General features: G+C 40.3%; 1 long non-coding RNA gene across 2 annotated transcripts; it reads right to left on the bottom strand.

Annotated features, from left to right (window-relative positions):
* Window positions 1-3,951: 3,951 nt before the first annotated feature.
* On the bottom strand, window positions 3,952-22,291 carry LOC125131845 (uncharacterized). 2 transcript variants are annotated; one of them, XR_007136037.1, is made up of 4 exons: window positions 22,007-22,291; window positions 20,454-20,485; window positions 4,265-4,331; window positions 3,952-4,151 (listed from the first exon to the last, which is right to left on the bottom strand). It is a non-coding gene; the product is annotated as an uncharacterized LOC125131845 (long non-coding RNA). The 2 variants fall into 2 exon arrangements; XR_007136036.1 differs by lacking the exon at window positions 20,454-20,485.
* Between the last annotated feature and the right edge of the window lie 94 nt (window positions 22,292-22,385).

Here is a 22,385-nt window from a genome sequence, read left to right as displayed (position 1 = left end):
ACATATTTTATGCAGACCCTAATTACCCAATAGAACCTAGAAATTAAAAGTTTATGTACATGCAGTGTGGAAACTGACCAAGAGCATCCCAAAGTTAACTTGCTCTAAATGCAATATAGGCATTCACACCAAGAACACTGTTGAATACAATACAATTTTCTAGAGCAAAATGATCTCAATAAATGGCGGTGAGGTTAAATCTGAATCTTAAAGTCTAGATTTTAAAGTCTAGATTCTATTGAATCTGCATTTGCTCATTATTCTGTATGAGAGTGCAACTGAAAGGAAAAGGGGTTTTCTCTTTTGGGACCAGTATCTTCATAAGAATCCAAAATTTTGAGCTGTAAGATATAGTACCCCAGTCTACTCTCTATTTGAATAGGAAATTAGACTTGCATTTTACAATCATTACACGTGATACTTTTGAAATAAGAAAAATATGTTTATAGTATTTACATATTTATATTGTAGATATATAAATATATAGTATTAATATTTCTATTTTTCCTTTATCCTAGATAAAAATGATGAGATTATACCAAATAAAATAATGATGATTTTAAATGCATTCAAATCAAATAAATTTTGTGCATAACACATTCATGTTAGAATAGAATAGAATGGCAGATTGGTGGCTGTCAGTATCAGGGGGCGGGGGAGGTAAAGGTGGTCAAAAGGTACAAACTTCCAGTCACAAAATAAATAAGTCACGTGGATGTAATCCTCAGCGTAGTGACTATAGTTAATAACACTGTTCTGTATATTTGAAAGTTGCTAAAAGAGCAAATCTTAAAAGTTCTCATTACAAGAAAAAAAATTATTAACTGGTGATGAATTTAACTAACATTGTTACAATAATCATATATATAGACATCAAGTCATTATGTTGTACACTTAAAACTAACACAATGTTGTATGTTAATTATAACTCAGGAGTTTTTTGTTTGTTTGTTTGATTGTTTAGGGCTGCATCTGCAGTATATAGAAGTTCCCAGGCTGGGGATCGAATCAGAGCTAGAGCATATGCCAAGCCACAGCAACACAGGATCCAAGCTTTGGTATTTTTGTCAGGGCTGCATTTGCACATGAGAACAACTCCTTTGCTGTTGTTAAATTCTAAAGCAATACATTAGTATTAAGTTAAAACAATGCAATTTCATACTTTTCATTTTTGCTGTTTTATTTTATTTAGGGCCACACCTGTGGCATATGGAGGTTCCCAGGCTGGGGGTCAAATCGGAGCTGCAGCTGCCAGCCTACACCACAGCCACAGCAATGCCAGATCTGAACCAGGTCTGTGACCTACACCACAGCTCACAGCAATGAGCTGTCCTTAACTCACTGAGCAAGGCCAGGGATTGAACCCTCCTCCTCATGGATACTAGTCAGGTTCGTTACCACTGAGCCACAATGGGAAATCCTGTTTGTTTTGTTAAGGCCACATCCATGACATATGGAAGTTTCCGGCCCAGAGATTGATTCCCACAACCTATGCCACAGCTTCAGCAGTACTGGATTTTTTAACCCACTGTGCCAGGCCAGGGATCACACCCCAAACCTCCACAGCGACCCAAGCCAGTGCAGTTGGCTTCTTAACCCACTGCACCATGGTGGGAAATCCATTTATAACTCAGTTTTTAAAAGCAGAATGACAAGGGATCTGTAAATAGGCAATAACATACCAAAGCACATCAGTCCCACTGACATTCTCCTAGACTTACCACAACACAGCAAACTGCCTGGCACACAGTAGATGTCAATTAGTTGCTGAACGAATTAATGTGTAAATAAATAAGCACACTTTTCTGTTACTTATACTTGGTTTGGTACCACTTCTTCCAGGAAAGAATTTCCCTCTAATCCATCAATACTGTCCTGGCTCATAAAACTACTGGTTTCTTATTCCCAATGGCTCGCGTGATTCTGAGTCTCACAGAACTACCTTCTGATAATTAAAAGCTTACTATAATATAATAAGAGTCAGAAATTTATGTTCAGAATATTCCTTGTATTTCTTTTATCTGCTGTAATTCTAAATAGTAGGTCCCAAGTTATAAAAATTAAAACAACCAATGAAGCTTGACGGCAAACTATTGTTTTGCATCTCCATGGATTGAGTTGAAGTTCATGAAAAACATTTTCATTGTCTTTCCCCTAAATCTTTTGAATGTTGCTCTAAGTTTCACTGTTTCCACTTATTCTTACATGCCGATTCCATGCATCATTCATAAAATAAGCAATAGCAAATTTTTGCTGCTTCAAAATGAGAACATATTGATTTTTCCTCAAATTCATTTCGCCCAGGTATAAAAGCCAAATTCTGACAAAAATACATGGGAAAATGTAGCGTGATGGAGAACTGCATCTCATACACTGTTTTTTGATAACGTTTGTCTGGCAGAGTGCTTTATATCTGTGTTCCTGTAGTTTTCAAAACACAGCCCTACAAAATGTGAAATATAATTATGTCCTCTAATTTAAATGAGGTTTGCTTTGGCAAATGGTTAGAAATAAACCCAAAACGTGACTGAAAGCCAATTTTTTGCTGTTTAAAGAAATGTAACATTCAATCAAATCAGAGGCTGGTTTCGAAAGAAATGTCATTCCCCTTCCGCTTATCTCATAAAACACACACACACATATATATACCCCCTGGAGAATACTTACTAAGAGCTAAGCTATAAAATTTAAAGAATCTGTAGAAAATAGAATAATGCACCTGAAAATAGTTTTCATTGTCTCCTCTATGTGAAATTCAACTACACAGAAAGCAAACAAATGAAGTAAACAATGAAATGGCACATGAGATTTTTTTTCAATTACTATAAACTGTACTCTCTAAAACAAGGACCATTTATTCAGCAATTGCATCGAATGACGTGCACTTTTCTCCTGTCAGGCTATTCTTGATTTAAAAACTGCTTTCCTTAGAGCCCTACACCACTAAACCCAGTCATTAACTCTTTTATAACAAGAAACTAATTCTCCCCATAAATGCGCACTTAATAGTAATCTTACTCTTATCTTGATATTTCTGTAAAAAAAAAAAAAACTTTAAAACTTCGACATTACTGAGAAAGACTTAATATAGTATTTACATCTTTCTAGAAATATTTCAGTTAGTCTATTGTGACCATTCTAAAACAGCAAAAAATGGGAAGTTCCTGTTGTGGCTCAGCAGTAACGAACCTGACTAGCATCCATGAGGATGAGGTTTGATCCCTGGCTGTGAGCTGTAAGCTGTGGTATAGATCACAGAGGCGGCTCAGATCTGGTGCTGCTGCAGCTGTGGTGTAGACCAACAGCTGCAGCTTTGATTTGACCTCTAACCTGGGAACTTCCATATGCCACAGGTGTGGCCCTAAAAAAAATAAAACAGCAAAAATGAAAAGTATGAAATTGCATTGCTTTAACTTAATATTAATGTATTGCTTTAGAATTTAACAACAGAGATGTTGTTCTCATGTGCAAATGCAGCCCTGACAAAAATACCAAAGCATACATTTACCAGATTAATCCTCTAAAGAATTAAAATACTAAAATTCTTCTTTGGATTCCTTTAAATAGCAATCGTTCTTTATATTTAAGAGATGACTCAAGAACAATGAAAATTTTGCTCCAAAAGACAAGAAAAAATGAATTTAACACATCTCTGAATAACATGTGTCCAGGAGAGAGAGAGAGAGAGAGAGAGAGCTCTATATAACTCTCTCTACACATGTAAATATACATATAAATATACATGTAACTATATATTAAATATGTATAAATATATGTAATTAGATATTATTATATATGTATATAAGTAACTGTAAGTATATACATGTATATAGAATTTATACATATTTACATTAAAGTAAATACATAAAATTAAATATGTAATATATATATATATCTATATTCATTGTCCCATCTACATCATTTAGGCTTGAACTGATAAGGTATATAAATGACTTACCATAAATGCCCCATTCTTCCCAAGTAAATTTAATTGTTTTAATAGGGAACAATCCTTGAGCCAAAAAGAACTTAAATATCAATGACAAGCTGGTGGTAACATTTGAAACTCTTCTGCCACATGGAAAACAAACTCCACCTTCTTCCGCACCTCAGAACTGTATCACGTACTTGTGAAAGCTTTGAAGTTCCACCTACAAACACGTGAGACAGTGGGACAGTCACATGACAGACCTTACCACCTACCAGTCCTCCTTCTGGAGACAATGCAGCATGGTGAAAAGAGCACCGGTTTGAGTGCACAAACCTGGAATCCAATCCATTTGCTCTTGTTGAGTTTTGGGCTAGTTGCTTTCTATCTCTGTGAGTTTCATCTGTAAAATAAGAAAAATAAAAGCAGCCTTTAGAATTGTAGTGAAGGTAACATATGTAGAGCTTTAGCCAGAGCACATGACAGAGAAAGGTAAGCATGCGGGAACCTTCCTGGGAGAGGAAGTAGATATTCCTAAGTTTGAAGGAGTGAAAGGAAATATTTGTGATATCTCTGAAAACTGTGCCTTGGGCTAGTTCCAAATATCACTATTAAGGATGGGAATTGTTTTTTTCATGCATTCATTCACCTGTTAGATACGCAAATACTGAGCTTCTTATCCAGCCCAGCCACGGAAACAGACTCATACATATATCATTAGCCATAAGACACAGACACTGTTGCTGGTAAAAGAATGAAGGGAGGACTAGAGATGAGAGTCAACAAGGCCCTGAAAACCCAGGGGACACTTCAAGGCAAGTCATATAAAGGCAGAGAGGGATTTGCAGAAAATGCAAAAGTTTCAGTGCCACATACAAGTGGTTCACACCAGCCTCTCTAGGAATATGAAGTGAGGAGCAATCCCCCCCTCGGAGATCTGTTGGGTGGTCTTTCCATCATCACTGTGGCAGGAACTCAGAAGGAGGGGTGGTCTGAGAAGTGGGTACATTCAGACCACAAGGGGTACCAGGCCTTCTTCCAGACCAGCTGGCCTATCACAATATGAATGGCTTTAACTGTGACTAATTTAAGAGAGCAGCTTAGGAAGAACCTGCAAGGGAGTAAAGAGAGTTTTCTTTTAATATATCCTTGCAGATGGGAATGAGGGAACAAGATTTATTGTATATTTGATAATATGAATAACCAGTCTAAACATTTCAAGTATAGAGTACATTGAGGAATGATAAAGAGATGGCTTCTCCTGTTTGAGTCTCTACCTTCTTGATTATGCTGCTGCTGCTGCTGCTGCTAACAAATAATAGCAGTTACCATATCATGTGTATTTCTTATATGTAAGGTAATGATTTAAAAGCTTAATATTTGTCCTTTTTTTGGCCACGCCCTCAGCGTTTAAAGTTCCCTGACCAGGGATCAAGCCCACACCACAGCACTAACCTGAGCTACTGCAGTAACAGTGCTGGACCTTTAACCTGCTGTGCCACAAGGGAACTCCCTTAACCTTTGTCTTTCACAACCCATGAGATGGGCAGCATCATTATCCCCACTTTACAAATGAGAAAATGTAGAAACTGAGAAGTAACTAGCTGAAGGCCACACATAGTAAGTGATGGAGCTGGGTTCCAGACCCAAAACTGCCTACAGCTCCAGGAGTGGCTCTATCCTACTCTCTTCATTCATACTAAATCTCTAAATGGCTCTGTGGACATTCCAAAAACAAAAACTTGTCAAAGTGCTATTTACTAATCTCTATAATCATAGACATATTACTAAAATTACCATGAAAGTGATAAATTTCTCTAGCTTCAGAGTTTTAGGTTTCAAAGGGAACTTCGAGGTAAAACTTAACCAATGCTCTCAATTCTACAAATAAAGAACTGAGCTATCCCAATTAAAATGTTAGACAAATGGACCTCTTTGTTTGTATTTGTGGATAATGATGATACATCAGTTAGCTTTGAAATAAAATGATAATGTACTAATAGGATGGTACTATATCTGTCTGGGATTTGACAGAGAAGATTGGAATGTTTTCAAACCTCATTAACTAACTTTGTTGCCAGACAACGTGGTAAAAAGCAAGTGGCTTCCTGAACACTGGCTATTTGGCTCTCCCTTAATAATTCTGAAAATATCAAAGCTATGTCCTGGTTTAAAGCATCCTTAGTAGGAGTTACTGCTGTGGCTCAGCAGAAATGAATCTGACTAGTATTCATGAGGATGCAGGCAGATCCCTGGCCTCGTTCAGTGGGTTAAGGATCCAGCGTTGCCGTGGGCTGTGGTATAGGTCGCAGACCTGGCTCGGATCCCATGTTGCTGTGGCTGTGACCTAGGCCAGTGCTATAGCTCCACGTTGACCCCCTAGTCTGGTAACTTCCATATGCTGTGGGTGTGGCCCTAAAAAGATAAAATCAATCAATTAATAAATAAAGTATCCTTAGTGGATTAACTTTTATTGAAAAACCTGATCATTAGAAGTTCCCTTCATGGCTCAGGAGTTAATGAACCTGACTAGGATCCATGAGGATACGGGTTCGATCCCTGGCCTCCCTCAGTGGGTTAAGGATCCGGCATTGCCATAGGCCGTGGTGTACCTCACAGATATTGGCTAGATCCCATGTTGCTGTGGTTGTGGTGTAGGCTGGCAGCTGTAGCTCCAGTTCAAACCCTAGCCTGGGAACTTCCATATGCTGCACATGTGGCCCTAAAAAGCAAAAATGAAAAAGAAAAAAAAAAAACCTCAAAATTGAATTTATTTTTTTCCTAAGCAGGAGAAAAACTGTTCTAACAATAACTGAAAATTAAAGCATTACTCAAAAAGCAAAAACTAGTCAAAATCAATTATAGAATAAGGCCAGTGTCAATCATTATAGAATATAGCCATTGGTTAAAAGTAACAGAGACAGAAAGTTTAGCTGGTGGTTTTTTTGAACCAACGTATTTTTTTTAATTCCCCAGTCTTTAATAGGATCATTCTTTTCTCATAACCAGCTTACTGGTCATTTGGAATACATATATATCTTTATTTTTTATTTTTTTATTTTTTTGCTTTTTAGGGCCGCACCTGCGGCATATGGAGGTTTCGAGGCTAGGGGTCTAACCAGAGCTGCAGCTGCCAGCCTACGCCACAGCCACAGCAACACAGAATCCGCGCCACTGTGCGACTTATACCACAGCTCACAACGCCGGATCCTTAACCCACTGAGCAAGGCCAGGGATCGAACCCACAACCTCATGGTTCCTAATTGGATTCCTTTCTGCTGCACCACAATGGGAACTCCAAAAAAAAAAAAAATGTTTTAAAGAGGAGAACAGTTACTTTCACTGTAAAATGACAAAATCAAATCTTCCTCAGAAGAAGTCTTCGACCTATTAAAAACAAGAAAAATACAGATTAAAATGAGATACCATGTTTATACTATGAAATTGACTAAGATAAACTTTTTTCCCCCAAATCTTAATGTTGGTGGGGGTGTAAGAAAACAAATTTATATGTTTTAGCAATACTAAGAAATAAATTAAGGCAGTCTTTCTGGAGGCAATTTGGAACTATCTCTTACAATGTGTTTTTAAAAAATATGTACTTGACACAGCAATTCTACTTCTAGAAATATAACCTCATGTTGCCTCATGTGTAAAGTCTTCCCTATGATGATATTGCTAACAGGGATGTTCATTATAGCAAGGACGGAATGAAAGGAGAGAAAGGAGGAAAGAAGGATGGGAGGGAAAGAAGGAAGGAAAGAGGGGAAGCAATCGAAATATCCATCAGTGGGAACTGCTTAAATAAATATGGTGCAGTGCATTCACTAAAAAGCAATATTGGAGTTCCCTGGTGGCCTAGCAGTCAAGGATTTGGTGGTGTCACTCCTGTGGCTCAGGTTCGATCCCTGGCCTAGGAACTTCCACATGTCATGGATGAGGCCAATAATAATAATAATAATAATAATAAAAACCATAATATTTTTCCATTAAAAGTGATGTTGTGGATAAATGTTATTGAAATAGAGGATTGCCCTTGTGGTACAGCAGATTAAGGATCCAGCATTGTAACTGCAGCGGCTTGGGTCTGATCCCTGGCCTGGGATCTTCCACATGCCACAGGGATGGCCAAAAATATATGTATATTATTGAAATATAAATGGCACATAAATGTTATTAGTTTTTTGTTTGGGTTTTTTTTTTTTTTTTAGTAATACAAAACTTTATTTACAATATGCCCCCACTTATACGAAGTTAAAGAACTGGCAAAGCCAATCTGTAGCAATAGACATCAGAAGATGTATGCCTGAGGGTGGAAATCAGGTGGAGACAACAAATTGATTTGAAAAGAGGCAAAGGAACTTTTGAAGCTGTGGAAATGTTCTAACCTTGGAATGCTGCTGGAGGGGGAGGAGGAGGAACAAGGTGAGTACACATTCATCAAAACTCATCAAAATATACACTTAACATCTCTATATTCTACTTTATACAAATTATACCTTAATTTAAATAAGGAACAAAACCTCTAAATATACAACATGATCTCAATTTTATAGTGAAAATGATGTTTGTATACATTCATGCAAAAAGGATTTGGAGAAGATGCTGGGGTGGTGAAATTGTGTTTAACTTTCTTTTTCTCAACTTGTCAACCAGCACTGTAATAGCTGATAAACACAAAAGTACAAATGAATTCAAATGGCTTCAATGACCCTTTCTAGCCCTTAATCCACATATTCCTTCCCCCTACCTCAAAGAGTAGTGTGCAAACTCCCCAAAACATCAAGGAGCCATCTGGAGGTTCACAGAGCCCTACGTTTCCACAGAGGCCTACAACTGAGTATTCCTCCCTGGTGGAGGTCCTTCACAGTTTGCACTTGCTGGTCATTTGCTTCATTTTACATATAGCTTCAAACACCAAAGTCACATCAAGAATCTGGCCATTTTGAGGCAGGCTTGAAGTAGAAAGTGGATTTTATCTATAGAACCCAAACCCCTCTTAGGTCCAGAGGGCAAGGCTTCAAATTACTGAAGGCAATGCAAATGCTTTATGGCCACAAAAAGTAGTTGTTCTTTGGCATGTGTCCTGCCAAGCTTCTAAGAATGATTTTGTCATTAGTTCCAACCCAGAGGCAGCCCAGACTGAGCTACACCCCCTCCAGTAAGCCTATTATAGATAAATCAGCCCATTTTATGGGACAGGGAAGCTTTCTGTGCCAGGTGTGCTCACAGCCCAGGCTGGGTGTCTACCACCTCTTGCTGGGAGCAGCTCCTGTTCACATGTAGGCCATGAATCTCAGCATGAGCTGCTGGGTGGTTAACAATGCAGGCACAACTACCTCCTAACAGTAATAGCAGGACCAACCCTGGGGCAATTAGCTAATGGGTGGAAGAGGGAGGGAATAGTCCCAAAAAGATGAAACATAATTACATTCCTCCTCCTTAAAACTCCTGCAGGATGAGTACAAATTGAGAACTGAGATAGTTAGCAACAAGCAAGAACAGAAATCCAGCCTTTCCTTGGGGTACAGCCCAGGTAGCTGGTAAACAAACAGGACAAAGAGAAGCTTGCACCCAACAACCTGGCTTGGATCTGGACCAGGATGCCCACAGGATCCACTCACTAGCCCATTGGATAGCTTGACAAAATGTCCCAAAGGACCATCAGACTTCGCTGGTCTCAAACTGAACATCCCTGCGTTGTCTCCACCCCGCCACTTCTTTTGCAAAGCCCCCTTCTCAGTGAATGACACTTCAGTCTGCCTCTTTACCAGAGCAAAGAACCTAGACATCCTCACTCTTCATCCTCCACACATGATCAGCTACCAAGTCCTATAGATCGTATTTCCTAAATAATCTTTCTCATCAGTCTTTCCCTACAGTTTGTGCTAACAACTGTCATAAAAACTGTTTTCTGCTTTACTGCATGACTGACCTTCCTAAATTACAAATAGGATCGTGTCCTTGCCCTATATTCCAATCCTTCCTTGACTCTCCATTGTCTACCCAGAGGTTTCCTGAGATAATCTCAAAAGCCTTCACTACCAGGTATTTAAATATGTAGTCATATGGAGTTCCCGTTGTGGCGCAGTGGTTAACGAATCCGACTAGGAACCATGAGGTTGCGGGTTCGGTCCCTGCCCTTGCTCAGTGGGTTAACGATCCGGTGTTGCCGTGAGCTATGGTGTAGGTTGCAGACGCGGCTCGGATCCCGCGTTGCTGTGGCTCTGGCGTAGGCCGGTGGCTATGGCTCCGATTCGACCCCTAGCCTGGGAACCTCCATATGCCGCGGGAGTGGCCCAAGAAATAGCAAAAAGACAGAAAAAAATAAAAAATAAATAAATAAATAAATATGTAGTCATATGGTTTAATATGGTCAAGTAGGAGGCAGTATGACCTGGAAAAGACCTGTCCCACTTATAGGCATTCAAACTTAAAACTATTTTACAATAGCTACACCTCTGAGGTCATCTTGATACTTCTGGTCTACACAACAGAGTCCAACTTCCTAGCCTGCATTTAAGATGGTGATGTAGCTTGTGCCTGATTCTTTGGCCTTGTCATCAGCTATTATCAGCAAGTATCTTTTGTTTTCCTGAAGATTTTCTCTCACACAGCAGTGCCATTGAACACGATCTTCCCTTTACCTGGGCCCCTCTTCTTTCCCTGTCTTATCTGGAAACTCTCATTTCAAGACCTGTTTGGGACTTGTCTTGTGGCATAACGGGTTAAGGATCCAGCATTGTCACTGCAGCAGCTTGGGTTAGATCCCTGGCCCAAAAAACTTTCACATGCCATGGCTGCAGCCAAATAAATAAATTAAAAATAATTAAAAAATAAAAAAGACCTTCACTGCCAGCCTTCCTGGAGTCCCAGGGAGAGTAGTACTCTGCACAGACATCTGTTATTGCTCTTCTTTCTCAACTGGCAAATATTTATTTTTCTTCCCAACTAGACAGTACTTAGAGGACTTGTCTTATAATTGCACAAATTATATGCTACAAAATAAACAGCTAAGGCAGAATTTCCTAGAGTCAGTTTTCTTCCTCAGTATCTTAAAGACTGAGAAACTATTGTTTGCATCACAGAACACAAAATTTTTTGGTGTTAATTTTGAGTGTTCTCAGAGAGCTAATGGAGCTTTTAGGGGTTCTCCCAGTAAGTACGATTCCATGTCCTTAGACAGTCTTTGTCCACAAAACCTTTATTAAATATGATACTGCAACTATCTTACACCAGAAAAGCTGCATTAGGCCATGATCAATTTCACAAAATGTTAATGGGATAATATTATTATTGTAAATTTTTAGTGTTCAAAAGAAAGGAAGAAAGAAAGGAAGGAAGGAACAAACGAACGAACGAACGAACGAAGAGCTACATACTCAAGTGCCTTTTAAAAAGTTACTTTAAGAAATAAAAGGGAACCCAACTCCACTCCCACAACTGAGTCATAAGTTCCATTGGCTAAAGAAGTGCTCAGTTACATGAAATAGTTCTATTCTTCAGAACTTGTCCAAAGGGACCTCTCCTGCCAGCAGAGATAGAAGGAAGGAAAAAAGAGTCTTTCCTATACCTTTAAGTTTGACCTGCTTCATTTTTTTCCCTCCCTTCCTGTCCATTGATTTAGTCATTGGAGAGGCATGGCAATAAAATGAGAAATGGAAAGGGAAGAGATAGTGAAGGATGAAGCGGACGGCAGTAGTGGGGGCTTTCGAGGTATGACATGCCTACAGTGGCTGAGGTTAAATGAAGTCAACCACAAAGCTACAGTAACCGCACCACTTCCTATTTCCCACACAACAGGCTGATCTCTAGGTCTGACTTAAAGGTGAATGGTCTGGAGTGAACTTAGTTGTTGTACACCAGTTCCTTCCAGAATTTTTAAAAATCATTACTGTTGTGATTATACATGTTTTTATTCTTATTAACCAATGTGAAAGCAATTAAGATTTGGCTGGGAATTCCCGTCGTGGTGCAGTGGTTAACGAATCAGACTAGGAACCATGAGGTTGCAGGTTCGATTCCTGGCCTCGCTCAGTGGGTTGATGATCCGGCGTTGCCGTGAGCTGTGGTGTAGGTTGCAGACGCGGCTCGGATCCCGCGTTGCTGTGGCTCTGGTGTAGGCCGGTGGCTACGGCTCCGATGAGACCCCTAGCCTGGGAATCTCCTTATGTCACAGAAGCGGCCCTAGAAAAGGCAAAAAGACAAAAAAAAAAAAAGATTTGGCTGGGGATTAAAATCACAAAGAGACTCTATTTTAACATAAAAATGAAAATGCTCATGCTAGAAACTTGGGAAAATACAGAAAAGTGTAAAGAAAAAAAGCCCACCTATACTCAAGGATCTTCATATAATTGTGACTGTATTGTATTTACTTTTTATGCTTTAACTTTGTTTAGAAACTACTTAAGCAGGGTTTTTTATAGCTTACATAGTAAACTTTGAAGTAGATATTGTAATTTATATAACCATTTTTCTACTACTAGACATCTAGTTGTTTTCAAATACGGAATAATAATAGAGATTTAACCCTTTGGAAAGATCTCAATACCAGTGATGAGTAAACGCAAACTTCTCAAAGAAGGTGTAGGCAGCAGTAGGAGAAAACTTTAGGAAGTAGTTTAGCCACTGGATTCCTTTAGCCAAGAAAAATAGGTACAATATCACTGAATTATGCACAAAAACAGGAAATACTCTGAAATTTCCTCAAGAAAAATTAATTTAAGCCTCTGTTAACTTGAAGGTAGAACCATTCTAGGAAGGCTTTGGGGGGGAAGAGAGTAAGGTTGAACAAGGAGAACAAATAAATGAGAGGTGGTATAAAGACATGCAGTTGGGAAAAAGAAAACTCAAATTCTTAGGTGACACTGCAGAGTTTTTCTCTCATCGCTGCCTTTGATGGTGACTAGACTGTCTGATAAGCTTGCCACAAGACCTTAGGTGGGGCATTTTCTTAAACAAAGAACTTTAACAACCGTTTGTTAACAGCAATCTCCTATCTATCCTAAGTGTCTTTTCACCAAATCATTCATCTTTTCCCACGCTCTTTAGACTTTACCAGCAACAGAGTAGGGGGCAGATGTTGTTTCCCAGAATCCATGTGGCTATAATCACCACTGTGGGAAGGAATGCTTTGAAAGTGATACAGAATTTAGAGTCTCCCTAAAATCTAATTTCCCTGAATTTTGTGGCAATCTGAGGAAAACAAAATGCTATTATCATTATACTTTCATTTGATTTTCACTTAAAACAAGTTTTTTCTTATAAAGTTGTCTTACATGTTTGAATTCATTCTACACATGTTGCCCAAAGTTCTTTTCCAATGATCACACTTTGTCTTCACAAAACCCTCAGAGATGGGTAGACAGGTATTATTACCTCCATTTCAGAAAGAAGAAAATGAATGAAGATAATAAAGGCACTAGCACCCAGATGTGTCTTGTCTTTTGTCCCAGTGTGTCTTTTCCTACAGACTAGACTGTCACAGTGGCTTTGGCAAATGGTATTGTCAGACAGCCTATGGGGACATGGCTTGTCCTTCTGTGATCAGATCTCTCAAAACAGTTTTTTTGTACTTCAGTTTGAAACCTGACATAAACCCTGAGTACTTTCCTCAAGCACATATTGATACATTCTGTCTTAAAATAGTCCCAAGTTTCTTCAAATGTGGATTTCAAAAATATCTTATCTAACTAACTTACACATAAGTAGGAACCAAAGATAACTTTAGCATTCATTTTTTCCAAAAAGTTTTGGGATAAAGATGAATCTTCACATACAGTACTATATTTGAAAAATTATTGTTGAGATTTAAATGGCAAGCAAAACTAGGAAATGCAAGTATATCTCTTCATGCAGAGAAATCTATACCATGTTAAATAAGTGAATACTTATCCTAACATTACCAAACTCTGTCAAATAAGATAGGACAATACTTTTTTCTTTTTTCGATGACTAGATATATAAAAGTTCAGCCAGAAAAATTCTTCAATAGAAAACACATCTGTGTATGAATGCCTGCCTTTTAAAATAATGTGACTTTCATAGAAAACTAGAATATAGAAGACTCATAGAGAATATAAAACTGAAATAGAGCATATCTTTCACACACCATGCTGTAATGTATTACTAATTTTCTTTTTAAAAACGAAAGAGAAAGTGATAATGAAAGCTATTTTCTTTTTTTTTTTTTTTTTGTCTTTTTAGGCCTACACCTGAGGCACATGGAAGTTCCTAGGCTAGGGGTCGAATTGGAGCTACAGCTGCCGGCCTATGCCACGGCCTCAGCAACGCTGGATCCTTAGCCCACTGAGCAAGGCCAGGGATCAAATCTGTGTCCTCATGGATCCTAGCTGGGTTTGTTAACCACTGAGCCGTGACAGGAACTCCCAAAAGCTATTTTCATTAAGGAGGGAAGGAGTCTCTGCGTGTGTGTATGTGTGTTATTGCTGAGGAGCCCTCAACCAGCCTCCGAATGTGGTTATGCTTTGGCACTTGACCATACTGAGTTAAAGGCTCTACTCTATACTGCTATACCACGTTGCACAGTTTAGGTTTTCTTGAAAAGACTGTATTGTGAGGTTAAGAACTTTATCTGCTTTATCTTTTGTATCTTCCACGGTACCTGCCACAGTGCGTGTATTGAATATAAAGAAATAAATTCATCAAATGTTCCATGAGAACCAGTCCTACTAACCAGCCAATCCTTGAAATAAATTATTCTCATTCTCTAAACTGTAAAACCAAATGCTATTATTATTATTTGGCGGAACATCTTGACCCAACAATAACCTGCATTTGTATGATGTGGTTTCAAGTACGATTATGATGATGATGATGGTGATGATGAGAAATAATCACTTTTCTGTGATCACTCCCTGAAGATGTTGAAGCCTCGGACATGATTGATAAATGTAGTGAAGGTAGTAAGGAAGCAACAGAAAGCAGGGAGTCCATCATCCCTGAATCTCTTGCAAATTGCTCATAGGATGTAGTGAGACCCCTTAGAAGGACAGTTGGTGTAATCACATAGTCATCTGGGAGTTGGACCCGTTAACTCATATTCATACATAATCGTTACTGGAAACCTTGTCTTACCCATACCTAAAATTGATTCCTTTTCAAGTAACAGGTATTTACTAAAACTGCCTTCGTTATGTTCTTTCTGTTCCTCTCTCCTGGCTCTAGACAGTTTCTGTCCCTAGAACTGGATTCTGATTCACAAGCTTATTTGCGAACTCCGTATCAACATTATTGACAGTGTCACCTGATTCCAACCCTGACTCTAGCTTCCTAACAAAAGATTCGGACCCTATTGCTCTTGTTTGGGATTTATTTATACGTGTGTCCATTTCAGGTACTGGTTCTTAGTCCTTTTGAGGAGTTCTCTGAAAATGTATGAAAGCTGTGATCTCAGCCTCTTTGAAAAAGATATATGTGTATACAAACACACGAAGATTTGTGTATAATTTCAAGAGGTTCATTATCTTTTTTCTTTTTTTCTTTCTTTTTTTTTTTTTTTTTAGGGCCACACTGTGGCACATGGAGGTTCCCAGGCTAGGGGGTTGAATAAGAGCTGTAGCCACCGGCCTACGCCAGAGCCACAGCAATGCGGGATCTGAGCCACATCTTGGACCTACACCAGAGCTCACAGCAATGCCGGATCGTTGACCCACTGAGCGAGGCCAGGGATCGAATCCACAACCTCATGGTTACTAGTCTGATTTGTTAACCACTGAGCCACAACGGGAACTCCCTAAGAGGTTCATTATCCTTTACAGGCCCTTTTTAAGGGACTTCTACTGTTAGTAACCTACGGAGTGAAAAAGCAAAACAAAACAAAACCTATAGAGTCTTTTCTGAGTCTTTACAAACTCATTTGATCACAATGAGAAAAGATCTATACAAGTTCATTAATTTGGTTCTGGATAGCTGAGTTTATCTCTTTCTCCCTTATATCTATAAGATGAAAGGAAGTTATTCACTTAGTAGGTATAAAAAATGATCCTAGAAAAGTTCAAAGACCTCTCCCCTGTTTTAGTCACTACAAACAGATGCAATCAATCTTTGGTGGAGTTTGAGAAAAGCTAGTGCTTGTTTTCCAAGATTTTCCTTCTAGAAAAATTACCAAAGCAATAGATAGATACTGTAGAATCATTGGAAAGTGACAAAAAGCATAAATAAGAATTTTTTTTTTGTCTTTTGTCTTTTTTTGTTGTTGTTGTCATTGTTGTTGCTATTTCTTGGGCCGCTCCCGCGGCATATGGAGATTCCCAGGCTAGGGGTTGAATCAGAGCTGTAGCCACCGGCCTACGCCAGAGCCACAGCAACGCGGGATCCGAGCCGCATCTGCAACCTACATCACAGCTCACGGCAATGCCGGATCGTTAACCCACTGAGCAAGGGCAGGGACCGAACCCGCAACCTCATGGTTCCTAGTTGGATTCGTTAACCACTGCACCACGACGGAAACTCCCTAAATAAGAATTTTTAAGTTACCCTCAATCCCAGTACTAAAGATACTCAATTGTCAAAATACTAACTGTCAATGTACTAATTTCCAGTCTTTTTTTTTATTCATATTTGTTAGGCTTCCACAACTTCATTCCTTCGAATAAAAAGTGAAGACTTTTATATAAGAAGCTGTTGAGCATTCAAAGACTTAGTTCAATCTGCAGGCGTGTAAGAAACTTTCACATTGCCCAGGACTTGAGTTCTGATTGCAAATTCACCTCCCAGTTACCTTCATCTAACTACAGTATGGCCTCCAGATAAAGGTAAGGCATCCGTCAGACACTGCTATTGCGTCTTCTGGTTCTTAGCTCTGCCTTCACTGTTTGTCACTGTGACGGTAATTATAATTCTGAAATCCTGAGTTCAGCTCTTATTTCCACTTCCACCTTCTAGTTTTGTGAACTGGATAAGTTACTTAACTCATCTGTGTGTCAACAGTCTCATCTGCAAAATGGAAATGATATGGAAAATAAAAACTGTAATGCAGAACACAGGCTGCCGCATTGGAAGCACTCAGTCGGCATCAGCTATCATTATTACTGCTTATATATTGTTGTTTCCATTCCCTCATGATGTTTTCTGCTTTGTTCTGTTGTCGCTGTTGGTGGCAGAGCTAAAGACTCCTCTTTTTAAACATGATCACAGCCTCCAAAAGTAACAATCGTTGCTTAACATCATAAAATATTGTTTCACATTTCCTAATTATCTTCTAAATGTCTTTTTGTTGCTGATGATGTTTGAATCTAGATCAAAACAAGTCCATACATTACAGCTGGTAACATGTGTTCTCATGTGAGCATTCTTTTTTTAGCCTTTATCCTCAATATGCACACACACACACACACACAATTGTTATATAGCAAAAACGACGCTCTCCAAATGAAACAGAAGTTCAAAATGCTGTCCAGAGGGAACTGGTGAAAATGTTAAGTCATGCCTTTGCCAAGGAGATAAGTACTTGGCATATACCTTTCTCTGAATGATAAAGAAGGAGGAGGTGCACTTCCCAGTAAACATTTTTACCAGCCACAGAGAACTGCCTACAAACATGATGTTTAGGAAACAAAGTGCTCTGCACTAAACTGAACACATAAAAATGAGTTGTAAATCTGGAAACCATTTTTTTTATTTCAATGAAAGAGAAGATTATAAATGGCCAAACCAGTCTGCTTTTAAAGTTTTATAAACACTGGTTGGATTGATGAATTCTTTTTAGGATTTTTAACCCTAAAGCTTGAATCTAATTTAAGGCTTTTTAATTTTAAAACTTTGCTCACTCCGTTCTAGTCTGTGCCTTTGGTAAAAGAAAAAAAAAAAGTCACTTTAGGTGACATGAAATAATTATTTTTTTGTCTTTTTGCCATTTCTTGGGGCACTCCCGCGGCATATGGAGATTCCCAGGCTAGGGGGCTAATCAGAGCTGTAGCCACTGGCCTACACCAGAGCCACAGCAACGTGGGATCTGAGCCACGTCTGCAGCCTACACCACAGCTCTCAGCAACACCGAATCCTTAATCCACTGAGCAAGTCCAGGGACTGAACCTGCAACCTCATGGTTCCTAGTTGGATTTGTTAACCACTGAGCCACAACGGGAACTCCTAGGTGATATGAAGTTAATCAAGACTTCCACTTTCATGTCTCATTGTAAGAGTGTCCTTCCAGATTCCACCTTAAACAAATCTCCTTCTTCATTTTAAAAAGGAAAGAAATCCCAGTGTTAGAATACAACACACATGAAATAATAATCACCATGTAATAGAAGACACGGGACAAGTGCACAGTAATACAGTGCAGGGGTTAAGAATGTGGGCTGGAAAGAGAGAACTGGGGACAATAAATAGTAGCTGCCTCATTGGGCTGCTGCCAAGATCATTCAAATGAGATCATGAGAAGCACCCAACACTGGCTAAGGCTCAGAAAGACATAGGAAGGGATCTTTGTCATGATTGGTTTTACCAGGAGAGAAAGAACTTACTTCATGGTAACACTGTGAGTCAATTACAAGAGAAGGCAGCAATCTCCAAGATACTCTGTTACTACGTTGCTAAAAGAACCTAGGTAAAAGAAGTATCCTACACAGGCAAGGTTAAACCAGTTCCCTCTCTGAGGTTCCAAATATTTGAAAATAGTGTAAGAAATGGCTCTGTGTATAAGTTCTAGGTAAAACAACACAGTGGTAAGTGAACTAAACAAAGATTAACTTGAAATTGGACTCTGATTTCTAAGGGAACCAGCCAGTGTAGCCCAGTCCTTACTGGCCCTGCAGAGGAAAAAGAAGTTTGCATCTATCTCAATTATGATCTGACTGAACATGATCTAAGCTTTGAATAGTGCATTTCAGATGCATAACACACATTAGACAACACAAAGGACAGAGCTTTGGGCTGGGATGTGCCCCCACACCCTAATTCTGAGGAAATGACATAGGAAAATGAAGACCCAGCATTTGGAATTCAGCCTTTCTCTGTTCTCTCATTTCAGTCACACAAGTTTCCTTGTCCATTAGGTCCCTTTCAAATAACTGCAATAATATAGTAAGGTAATTAATATAAAGGGGGAGTTATTCATAGTATCAAAGCAGTCTTCATTTTAAATGATTTGTTGTAGAATTCCTTTTAAATGAAGAACCCTCGCTCACAGTGTGAAAATCCACAGCCCTCCCCAAGTACCTGGCCCTCTCCATTACTACTGTACTTTTTTTTTTGTCTTTTGTCTTCTTAGGGCCACACCCAAAGCATATGGAGGTTCCCAGGCTAGGGGTCAAATTGAAGCTATAGATGCCAGCCTACACTACAGCCACTGCAACTCAGGATCCGAGTCTGCAACCTACACCACAACTCAGAGCAATGCCAGATCCTTAACCCACTGAGCCAGGGATCAAACCCACGTCCTCATGGATGCTAGTCGGGTTCATTAACCACTGAGCCATGATGGGAACTCCACGCTGCTACTTCTTGGGAAAAGGAAAAAGGAGAGATACCCAATGAAAAGTTCCTTGTTAATAGCTTAATCTTACATTTCTTTAAATGCTTTCTAGTTTTAAAGCACTTCCAGACCCACTGTGACATCTTAGTTAAGCTTTGTACAAGGTAATATAAGCCATATTATAACCATTTGAGAGATGAGAAAAGCTACATATAGTAATTTAGTAATTGGGTTCACATGAGACCTGAACTCAAGATCTCTTCAGCCAGATCCTATGCTCCGGAACCAAAAAGAATGGGCCTATGTTCAGGTTCACTAGTTCTGTGCTGCTGCCTTTCCTTCCTTTGCTGAGTTAGTTGTAGGCATCTTCCTCTTTCCTCCCCAGTTAATTCTGATTCATGCTTCACCTCACGTAAATATTAAATAGGAAGGGCTTGAGTGAACCAACATTCAATCAACTAGTATTTAAATGCCAGTTAGAAGCCTGACCTTTGAAGAGTTTTAAGCAGAGAGAAACTTAATTTTCCTTGTCACTTAAAAAGACTACAGCGAGGTTAAGCATTTTATCAATTTGAATCAATTATCTAAAAATAATTATTTCCATATCAGCTGTCCAGGAGTCCCTAGCTAGCTGTGCTCTGTCCCTGTTTGTAAATCTGGAAATAAACAGATACGATACGATTTCTTTCTTTTTTTTTTTTTGTCTTTTTGCCATTTCTTGGGCTGCTCCCGTGGCATATGGAGGTTCCCGGGCTAGGGGTCGAATCGGAGCTGTAGCCACCGGCCTACGCCAGAGCCACAGCAACACAGGATCCGAGTCACGTCTGTGACCTACACCACAGCTCACGGCAACGCCGGATCGTTAACCCACCGAGCAAGGGCAGGGATCGAACCCGCAACCTCATGGTTCCTAGTCGGATTCATTAACCACTGCGCCACGACGGGAACTCCCGATATGGTTTCTAATTGTGCCATGCCAAAACATCATTTCTTTCATTTATCAGCTTTAAAAATAGTAGTAACATATAAATAGACATGGGTCAAAACTAGTAATTTTATCAAGGTACAAAATGGTCATCCTCATACCTGCTGAGTGACAATCCTGCTGTACAGTGTGTCTAAAACAAAAAATAAAATAAATAATAAAATAAAAGGGAGAAAGCATTGTCTAAAAAAAAAAAAAACATCATTTCTTAAATCACTTATTCAACAGCAATTCATTGTACAAACTTGTACCTGCTAGGCTCTGGGGGTAAGAAAATGAGTTAGATTCATCAGTCCTTAACATAAAAGAGGTCAGAGTCTACAAAAAGAAGACTGATGTGCTGCTTTGAGCTCTCCAAGGGCTCCCAAGCGCTGACTGTGAGCTCATTACTCACAGCTCCCTGGGCCAGAGGTGGAGCTCACCTCCCTGAACCCCTAAACCCCAATCTGTAGCCAGATGGCCTTTTTCTTTCATTTCTACAAACTCTCCTCTCTCCCTTCCCCTCTGGACTTTGCATAAGGCCCAGTTCCCTCAGCCTTGAAAGTTCACCAGGCTCTTGGTCTACTTAGCTCCTCCTCCTCCTTCAGTTCCTGTCCTGCTGCTTTGTCTGACTTGCACATCTGGTCCAATTTCCCTATAAAACCTTCTACCATCTGAGACTTTGTCACACTGGTAATTTTACATGTACTTGTCTGTCCTCAGGTGCCTAAGTTCCTGGCAGGGCTGATTTTAGATGCCAATGCCTGGCACACAGTAGGCCATCTAGGAATGAAGTATGAACAGTCAGATGTGGCTGGACCTACACAGCCAGGGCTCTGTGTTGGGGACAAGACTGTGGGAGCAAGGGGCTCCCCTGAACTTCCTTAACACCTTCCTAAGGAGTGTCCTGATGGCTCAGTGGGTTAAGGAGCTGACATTGTCACTGCTGTGGCTGGGGTGGCTGCTGTGGTGCGGATTGGATCCTTGGCCCAGAAAGTAACATATGCCACGGGTGTGGGCAAAAACAAACAAACAAAACCCCACCTTCCTAAGATAGGCCCCCTGGCTCCTATTTTAGCACTTGCAGGAAAACGTAAAAGTTGTTTGTCCCAAGTCCCAGAGACACTGCAAGCCCCTATGTAGCAGACATGCCCTTCTATTGAGCAACGTGGCCCCAGCACCTAGCGTCCGTTACTTAGGCCCGAGATGAGTTTAGGAGATATTAGCCACTGCTGGCATTGAGGAATGCATCCTTGAGGGTGGGACAAAGTGGAAGATGTTATCTGAGCCTTCAAGCAAAGGTTCAAGCTAGAGGTGACTTTTTTCTTTCTTTTTTTTTTTTTGTCTTTTCTGGGGCCGCCCCCGAGGCATGTGGCGCTTCCCAGGCTACAGGCAACGGCCTACACCACAGCTCACGGCAACGCCGAATCCTTAACCCTCTGAGCGAGGCCAGGGATCGAACCTCCAACCTCATGGTTCCTAGTCAGTTTCATTAGCCACTGAGCCACGACAGGAGCTCTTTTTTTGTTTTTTGTTTTTGTTTGTTTGTGTTTTGAGTTGACTCTTGAAAGAACACAAGCGACCCCCGGCCAAAGATTAAAAAATGTAAAGGAGATGTGCCTTCTCCCTTTCCCTGCCAACAAAACCAACAAAACCTCTCAACCAAAGTCTTCACCTTTCTAGGCCTTCACTCGCTTCTCTCCCCGCACTTGACAGGCGCACTCTGGACGGCTACCCTGAGGAGACGGCCTTCGCTGTGACACCTCCTGGCCTCTCCTGACCAGGCAGCGACTTTGCGGAGGAGGTCTGTGGTGAGACCCGCTCTCGTGCAGAGGCCAAGATGCTCTCAGGGGAAACCGGGGGAGTCACAAACAGGCAGAGGGGCTGTGCTCCTTTCCCGTCGGAGGCCTCTCAGCCGGCCTGGTCCCGCGCGCGGCTGGAGCACGAGCCCCCCGTCCCGCCCCGCCCCAATCCGGCCGCCGGAACGCCCAGGCCCCGCCCCCGCCGCAACGGCCCGGCACGCAGGCGCGGAGGCGCGCGCAGGGCGGAGCGCG

Source organism: Phacochoerus africanus, chromosome 7 (genome assembly GCF_016906955.1).
Source record: "Phacochoerus africanus isolate WHEZ1 chromosome 7, ROS_Pafr_v1, whole genome shotgun sequence".
Classification (NCBI taxonomy): Eukaryota; Metazoa; Chordata; class Mammalia; order Artiodactyla; family Suidae; genus Phacochoerus; species Phacochoerus africanus.
The sequence above is the reverse complement of the archived record's forward strand: the minus strand, read 5'-3'. Positions and strand labels throughout refer to the sequence as shown.